The sequence below is a fragment of the Temnothorax nylanderi genome, unplaced genomic scaffold, assembly GCF_030848795.1.
Source record: "Temnothorax nylanderi isolate EJ_2023f unplaced genomic scaffold, tnyl_v1.0 TNYL_tig0310_pilon, whole genome shotgun sequence".
NCBI lineage: Eukaryota > Metazoa > Arthropoda > Insecta > Hymenoptera > Formicidae > Temnothorax > Temnothorax nylanderi.
Genome location: NW_027249372.1, coordinates 49,479 through 59,117, shown reverse-complemented (window position 1 = coordinate 59,117; position 9,639 = coordinate 49,479). Strand labels below are relative to the sequence as shown.

The window sequence follows — 9,639 nt, the reverse complement described above, 5'->3', positions numbered from 1 at the left end:
TTATAAAAGTTACAAGCAATTATATTTACTTTGAAAAACTATATTTTCTTTTTCAAATAATAATTTAGGGGACAAATACTTTTATCGCGCGCAAAAAATGGCCTATTTTCAGGAATTTTTTCTCAGTAAATAATATAGTAATTAATGCGAGTTTTTTAATTTTATTTGTTATATATTTGAGTGTGTCTATAAAAAAATTAAGTCTTATTACAAATTGTACCTTTTAGCAAGTTGCGTGCATCAGTGCATGGTTATAGTTGCGAACTCGGGGGCTTTTTCCGTTTTTCTATTTTGTTCTTCTTTTTATAATACAATTTTTATAACAAAAATAATGGACAAATTTTGAGGCAAAAATTGTAACATTTTTCTTTCAAGTTACGTAATTTTGTGAATTTTTATAAATTAAAAAATTCCTCTGACAGTTCGTAACTATAACATTTCTTTACAAGAAAATATTGGTGTTTCAGATTAAACAAACCTACAGTGCAAAATCATGCAGACACTGGAATCATGCACTGGTGCACGCAGCTTGCTATAAAAGATACAATTTTTTATAAAACTTAATTTTTTTATAGACACTAGACACCACAGACGCGTGCTATGCGCGCGCTATTTAGTTTTAAAATTATATTATTACTACTACATTACACTATCAACCCTTTGATACACAAAACTGTCAAAATGTGCGATGACAGATACTCACGAAGTAAGCGCAGTAAGAGAACCAGTCAGCATCGCGGAAAAGCAGAAACAATTCAATCTTTTACATGCTTTCTTTAAGAGCGGATAATGAAAAAAAAAAGTATTGAATGGCTTTCTGATCGTACGCATTGATTAATCAGTTAACGATTCTTATGACATTTATTGCTATATAAAAAAAGTGAATTTGGAGCAGAATCATAATATAAAACTGATTATGGATAACTTACATATCAGGGTAACGTTTATATCACGTTGTAAAGTACCAGTTCTCGTCCGATCACTGAAGTCAAGCAACGTTGAGCACGGTTAGTACTTGGATGGGTGACCGCTTGGGAACACCGTGTGACGTTACCACTCAATTTTTTTTGCATTTTTATTATTACACAGACGCGCGCTGTTTAGCTTTAATATTATACTATTACTATTACATTACACTATTAATTCCTTGAGACATAAAACTGTCAAAATATGCGATGACAGATGCTCACGAAGTAAACGCAGTGAGAGGATCAATCGCCATCACGGAAAATGACTTGTGTTTGCTACCTGGGTCAGCAATAAAACCTCTTACACTTTTTTAAAAGTAGATACACTCAAATATATAACAAATAAAATAAAAAAAACTCCGCATTAATTACTATGTTATTCACTCAGAAAAAAATTCTTGAACTTATTAAGCCATTTCTTGCATGCGACAAAGACATTTACCCCTTTAAGATTCGACAGGAATCTTATTCAGAAGAAAAGCATTAATCAAAATGTAGCTAGTTATTATACAAGAGAAAAAGAATAAAAAGAGATGATTTGAATTTGTTGATTTAATAATGTAAGAAAAAGTCCCTTGATTTCTCAACTGCGAGATCTCCTGCCCCTTAATTGACTAAATCCAATCTGGTGCTGGCGTGTGTACGTCCGTTCAATAATATAACGCGGCGTGACAAAACTCATTCGATGCAATGGCGCGATGCGTTCCTATACCTTAAATAAGTTCGTTTCACGTATGTAATCACATACACCTTGTTTCATCTCAACAGCTATGCTGATTGCGGTCATAAAAGTTGGCATAATCCAAGTTCGGCACGAAGCACGGCTGCGGCGGACACCGGTGACGTACGTTGCTGTATATATACGGCGCGTGTCCCACCGGAAATCGGAATGCCGTAATATCACGGTACACGTTGTATTGTATTTCCAGGTAATATCTATCTGCGGATACAATTACGGCGAGTGCGATGGCGACGCGCCGCGTCGACGCGCGTCGGTGAATTTTCGTGAATTATGCGGAACCCAAGCGAACAGAGCGCGTTGAAACGCGATGAAACGTGGCGAGAGGCATTTTTCGGTAAATGACTCCTATTGTTTCAATCACGACCGCAATCCGCCTGAAGACAAATAACGCGTTGCTCTGACACACATGAATGTTGTCCTTATAAAAACATCCTGATAAAAGGGTTAACGCAATTTAGAATTTTTCTTTACAGGAAATAATTAATTTTTTAACTGAAACTTGTATATCCTGTCAAATAATACAATTTTAATGAAGAATGAGTGCAGTGAGTATTAGTATATTCTAATTATCATAGCTTCAGTTTATTATTAAACTAAATGTGTGGCTATGTAATCTGTACATTAACCACTCTTGGTGTAAAATTGCGTAAGAGAATTACACAAATTTGTTAAATGACGAAACATGGATATTACACTATTAATTGGTTCAAGCAGAAAAAATATAATCAGCTATATTGTGACAATAATCAAAGGATTTATTTAAATGCGCTAAATGATAATAATAAGAAAAAGGAATATTAGCAGTATATAAAAATTACAGAATTGCTTAATTTAGTTTACTTTTTATATTTTATATGAATAGACGTGCTGTTCCAAAGTTATATGATTATTTTTGTTACATTACATTTTTAGATTGTTACAAAATGATGAAATAAAATTTTCTGATTACTTGCAGAATAACTTAATCTTTCCTAACTTAATATTTTAGATATTAATATTATAAATATTACATATTTAAAATTTAAACGTACGATCATACTCATGATATCATCAAAGTTAATGTATAAAATACACATTATGTTATACGTTTACAAATTATGTTTTTTTCTTTCGTACGCTGGATTATGTTTCTTTAATATAAATCAAATATATAATATGCATTTTCTTAATTCATTTGATTATATATCACATTACGAGTATTTCCCTTCATTGTACACTTTCTAAATAGAATTGGTTAATTAACACGTGTGATATATTATTACCAAGCGGTATGTTCTACTTGATAATGCATATTCAGTATAAACATGCATTAATTATAAAATATGTATGGTATTCCCCAACTGAGAGATTGAAGAATATCATTAAGAATATATGAGTTTAATAATAAAAGAGAAAAATAATATAATTCAAAATACATATATATCAAATATGTTTATTACAATTATATTTAAAATATGTCATTCACTTATATCTTTGTAACATAATAAACGCAATATTATCCGCAAATGTGTGTTATAATCAACATATGGAAAATATTTATTGTAATACATTACTTTTTGTGTCTGTTTGTTAATTATAATAAACATATGTAGCATTTGCATGTTGAATATTATATGATACATAGAATGAATTTTAAACTGATATTTATAAGCATTATATATTTAAGCACATATATTTATGTTTAAAATAATAATTTCTTATATAATAAGCAGCTTCGACAAATTAGGTTGTTAAAATAAAAATTAATTAAATACATAATTGCCAAAATTTATTTTGCATAATTTTTTAATTTTATGATTAAGATATGCCGATCCTCAATGAAAAATGAGATTCTTTATGATTTCTAATTTTTATGTTTTTATATTTTTTAGAAATTCGTTATGAACTGTGACACGTAGCATAAAAGCACACGGTGATAAGTGAATATATGGAACGATATATGCAAAAATGACAGAAAAGATTTTAGAGAGTCCAAAATTCCGCACGATTAATAAATTCGATAAAATGGCGCATACATGTGTGAAGTGACAATTAACAATGAACTATATATTACAGAAGCTGGTTGGTTATTACAATTGAAATGCTTTCTGCTTTAATAAACATTGCACTATGTGATTTCCACAACCACTCGCTGAATTATTTTATTGTATTTAAAAATCGCATTTGAAGTCTCCAGGGTTCATCGCACTCGCTTACTCGTAAAGGTTCTGACGTTTCTTTAAATGGGCAAATCTATATATATAAAGGAAGATGTCCTGACTGACTGACTGACTGCAGGGGCGGATTTTGGGCTTGTGCCGCCCTAGGCACTAAAATATTTGCCGCCCATGTAAGGCGTGAAAAAAGAAATTTTATTTAAATATTGATTGTACTTATAAATTTTCCCGTCTCGATTTTTTTTTCGCAAACTCATTAATTATATCGTCATAATCTAAAGATCTCGATAATTGTGAATCTTAAAGAATTGTATATGAAGTAGGGGTAGAATTTTACGGGGAGCGCCATGATGTGTACAGTTTTTGTTATCGATCTTTTTGGAAACCGGTTTTTTTAATTTTTCCAATTTTTCGGGAAATAATTGATTGAATCTCAAAGAATTATACATGAAGCACGGGTAGAATTTCCCGGGGAGTGCTATAAAGTATACTATTTTTTGTTACCGATCTTTTTGGAAACCGGTTCCGAATGACCGAATCTCAAAGAATTGTACATAAAGTAGGGGTAGAATTTCCCGGGGAGTGCTATGAAGTATATAATTTTTCGTTGCCGATCTTTTTGGAAATTGCGGTATCAGAAGTTTTACGAATTTTTCGGGAAATAATTGATCGAATTTTAAAGAATCCACTTTTAAAAAAAAAGGGGTAGAATTTCCCGGGGAGTGCTATAAACTGTATAGTTTTTCGTTACCGATTTTTTTGGGAACCGGTATCTTTTTGGAAATCGGTTACGAAATTTTTCCAATTTTTTAGGAAATAATTGAGTGAATCTCAAAGAATTGTATACGACGAAATTGAACTTCAGTCGATAAAAAAGTAATATTTTTCAATTTATAACATTTTAGAGAGAGAGAGGGGGAGAGAGAGGGGGGAGAGGAGAGAGAGAGGGAGAGGGAGAGGGAGAGGGAGAGGGAGAGGGAGAGGGAGAGGGAGAGGGAGAGGGAGAGGGAGAGGGAGAGGGAGAGGAGAGGGAGAGGGAGAGGGAGAGGGAGAGGGAGAGGGAGAGGGGAGGGGAGGGGGAGGGGAGGGGAGGGGAGGGGAGGGGGAGGGAGGAGGGGGAGGGGGAGGGAGGAGGGAGGGGGAGAGGGAGGGAGGGAGGGAGAGAGAGAGGGAGAGGGAGGAGATGGAGAGGGAGAGGAGAGAGAGAGGGAGAGAGAGAGAGAGAGAGAGAGAGGAGAGGAGAGAGAGAGAGAGAGAGAGAGAGAGAGAGAGAGGAGAGAGAGAGAGAGAGGAGAGAGAGAGAGAGAGAGAGAGAGAGAGAGAGAGAGAGAGAGAGAGAGAGAGAGAGAGAGAGAGAGAGAGAGAGAGAGAGAGAGAGAGAGAGAGAGAGAGAGAGAGAGAGAGAGAGAGGAGAGGAAGAAGGGAGGCAGAGGGAGGGAGGAGAGAGAGAGAGGAGGGAGAGAGGAGAGAGAGAGAGAGAGAGAGAGAGAGAGAGAGAGAGAGAGAGAGAGAGGAGAGGAGAGAGAAGAGAGAGAGAGAGAGAGGAGAGAGAGAGAGAGAGAGAGAGAGAGAGAGAGAGAGAGAGAGAGAGAGAGAGAGAGAGAGAGAGAGAGAGAGAGAGAGAGACTATTTGCGTGTCTTATTACATATGTCCTCCGGGGCGAAGCCCGGGTAACCAGCTAGTATTATATAAATTTGTAATTTATGTAATTAACTTATTTTAATGTTGATGAGTATACGAAACATCTTTGTATTATTGATATAGTCTTATAATAAATTTTTTCTCAATTTAATATACGATTTGATATCACTATGAATAAAAAACAATATAAATTATTACAAAACAATTAACGATGCCAAGAACTGTCGTGTGTTAGGCTTAGAACTGTTTTCCATTTTTTTGCAGGACGCTGACGCGGAATTGTCACGGGATATAATATCACCGCAAGCAATTTGCATAAAGTGAGAAATGACGCCTTGAAATTTTCGCTGTAAAACGGGGAAGAATTTTAATTTCTCGTCGCCGCTGCAGCCGCCGCCGCAGCCGCCGCCGTTGCTCCGCACGCGTAACTTTCGAGCGCCGGGAATTTTAAAACGTCGCTTATTACGGCTGCCAGGGTAGGAGGATTTAATAACATAAATCCCGGGGAAGAACAGTGGGCGAGTCATCCTCTCAATAAGGAAAACGCACGGACGAACGGACGGCTCACATTGGTGAAGCATAGACAGACCACTGCGCGTCGAATTAATCCGGAATGAATGATTCATGAGGCCTCGGAGCTTCGCGACCAGGCGTTCGTTCCGTTGCCGTAAAAATGGAGCAAAGTTCGTCGCCGAGGTCGAAGATTGTCGAAACAAAATGGAAGATCCGTTACCAATTAACGTGATTGTTGACACACTTCCGCGCGCCTGTCTATAACGCCAATACACACAAATAATCACAACAAACGCCGCGGGGATATGTACAATACATACGTGGCGGTGCGAGCGGTCAAGTATCCGGCCGCATATCGCAGATAGTAGACGCGCTGCGGCTACTATTATCGCGTGCGAATAAATATCGGTGCACTTCTTGCGCTCGTTATCACACGTATATAAATATCACTCGAGTCCTGTACACTCCCGGGCATTATCGCGCTCGTTCCGCGCGCATCACAGATGCGTTAATTATCTTAGCAGATTTGCGCGCAATGGATTGTAGATATTACGGCCGCGTAGGATCAGTATACTGCTGTACAATCTAGAACGGCATATATATATATATATATATATATATATTTCTGCGAATATTACGATGATCCCGCATTGCAATTTTACGAATGGCCATGCTACAGGCATATCAATTACGTGTAGATGATTATGTAGAATGTAGACTATTGTGGGAACGATTTAAATGTGTAAATTGTTGAATAAAACAAGCATTATTTTTGTTATATTAATGGCAGGATAATGTTTATTACAATTTTATGCCATACGATGTATTTCTGAATTAAGTTTTATCTTTCACAATCAGCACAACTCATATTTTATCACAGATTTTATTTTCCCATATCACGTAACTTTATTGCGCTTTATATTATCTCTCCTTCTAGACAATAATTAAAAGACTGAATTAATTATAATAAAATACTATAATTGTTTTAACAATACTAATAATAACTGGAAATATTGATACGATAAAAATACTGTAATAAAATGTAAATAAAATTATCAAAAGTTTTATATATCTACAAAAACTTTTATTAGTAAATCGAAATTTAAAAATATATTTCCTTTTGAAATTTATTTTGGCGATTAATAAACACTAATATTTGCCGTTTATATGTTATCATGTGAAAAACATTGTAATTTGTAGAGAAATAAATAAATAAATTATAAGATGAACTTTACGCGGAGTTTTCGAGCGATTTCCATGCACCTTTTCTCTAACCGCATGTCGCTCTTCGTGGTAAATACTTAGAAAATACTAGCTGTTTCGGTAAAGTAATTGATCCGATTAACCGGAGTATTGGATACGCAGTATCAAATTCAGGTGAGTATATCGGATAGGAAACAGGAAACAGACTACGGTCTGGCAGCAAAGAGAAATTACGACTTTCGAAATTTCAGACTGCCGCGCGCTTTCGCGTCTAATTAAACTTCGACTTCTCTCTCGTTTATACGCCGTCAGGAGCTAAAGTGGCATGCCCTGCTGTAACCGAATGCTCGCGCGTAGAACATCTCGCAATTCGATTCCGTAATAACATTATCTTCACCGCCAAAGGGCTCAGACTTCTATTCGCGAGATATTTTACTAGTACAAGTACACAATTAACTTTTCCACAATCTGAACACTTTTTAGAACAATGTGCCCGCTCCACAACAAAACATAAATTACAGCATACAACTAGCAGAAATAATAGTAGATATGAAAAACGACCAAATACGTGCAAAGTACTAAAATTTAAATACTAGTAATATAATCTTCAGTTTGTGACGCAAATACAAAATTTTTTGTAAATTAATATTGAACAATTTAACTTTGCATTTTGTCAAGTGTAATATAAAATATCTATTACTTACATATATTATTGATTATGACATTTTTGTGACAACTAATGTGCTCTTCGGATCATTCTTAATTCAAAGTCTTTTTCGTATAATTAATTAATAGATTTTGTGTATATATTAATATTTTATATTTGAATAAATTACATATTTAAATGACTAATTTTTTTGTAAAACCATAATCTATGTTAGTTTCTTCTATAACATTATAACAATAATGTTCTCAAGAAAGTTCGTCAATCTTTAAATTGATAAATACATATATGACACATTTTATGAAAATAAAATATATATTTGGATCGATTCTATTTCTCAGCCAGAAATGATTACCGAATTCACGTCTATTTGATATCAATTTGATATCGATGAATGGTCGAATATAATAATAAGAATTTGTGCCATTTGTGACCTCATCATAATTGTTTTTATGTTAATTGAGTAATTTTGAATATTTCTATTAGATTTCTATTGTCTTTTGGCTTCTTTCGTCCTCCCCGCGCGAATTTTATATCGCACAAATACTCAGTATATAATTAACGTATATACCTATTATGCTTTTCGATTTTGTATCAATTCGATATAGAACTGACCGAAAGACAATAAAAATCTTATAGAAATATTCATAATTGCGCAATTAACATAAAAATAACAAATAACGGTAATTATGCAGTATAGGGGACCACCCTCTGATGACCTTGACCTTGACATATGTTGTCAAGGTCACCCTTCTGAGTGACCTTCAGAAGGTTTTACCCTTCGGTCATTGTTTGTTAAAAAGTTATTAACAAAAAAATTTAATGAATAAAATGTAATTTTCTGACACCGTATATAGATTACATGCTTTTATATTACATTCTTCACTAAGCATAAGTTGTCCTTGATTTTACCTTTCCTACTGTTGTTGACACTTATTGCCTAATACAGCATAAAGTGTTTAAACATTGGACATATGCTGTAATTTAATTTTCAAATTAAAAATTATTATACACATACACACGCGCGCACGCGTTTCGATAGTTACTAACAACTGAAAGAGACGTAGCAAAATATAAACACGAAGAATTTTGAGTAGTAGTACGCACTATTCCTACTCCTATATGTTTATACTTTTATGTAAACAAAGCTTCATATGAGATTCACCTGTACGCAGCTCTTGGTATGTCACTCAGTATTACTACGCGTAGCCAGTGTGTTAAAACAGTAATTTGTATAATGATGTATTCAGTTGAACAAATGAATAATAATCCTTGGCTTGCGGTTCAAGATGTCGTCGGCAATGCGAATACATGGCCCAAATTCATACGAAAAATGTTTTGGAATACAAATTTCAATGATCACAATAGAATGGTTATTGTAAATTTTGCATATGTAAATGCAATTTCCGAGGAATTTTTGCATGACATTTGAGCTTTTACCTTAAAAAATGCATATACAAATGAGAGGAAGCGCAATGTTAAAGATAGATTTCGTTACTTAAATCACGAGGTAATTCTTTTAATTTTAATTGATAATTATATCAAATAAATATTATTATGTTTTCATATTTTGTAGGAATTCGGACGACTTCGACGCAGTCATGTATATAGTTACAGTGTTTATTTTAAAGAAATGTTGGATCTAAACTTTAATCCAATTTAAAAGTTTTAAAACTGAATGTTTGTGTTTTTGGTTAAAGCAGAGAATACTTCGTATTTATACTTTTTTATAACATAAAATCATGTATATA

The 9,639-nt window shown here is 34.2% G+C and overlaps 1 non-coding gene across 1 annotated transcript; it reads left to right on the top strand.

The window, feature by feature from the left end:
* The first annotated feature begins 936 nt into the window (after nucleotides 1-936).
* On the top strand, nucleotides 937-1,056 carry LOC139781019 (5S ribosomal RNA). Its single transcript, XR_011720398.1, has one exon. It is a non-coding gene; the product is annotated as a 5S ribosomal RNA (ribosomal RNA).
* Nucleotides 1,057-9,639: the final 8,583 nt, after the last annotated feature.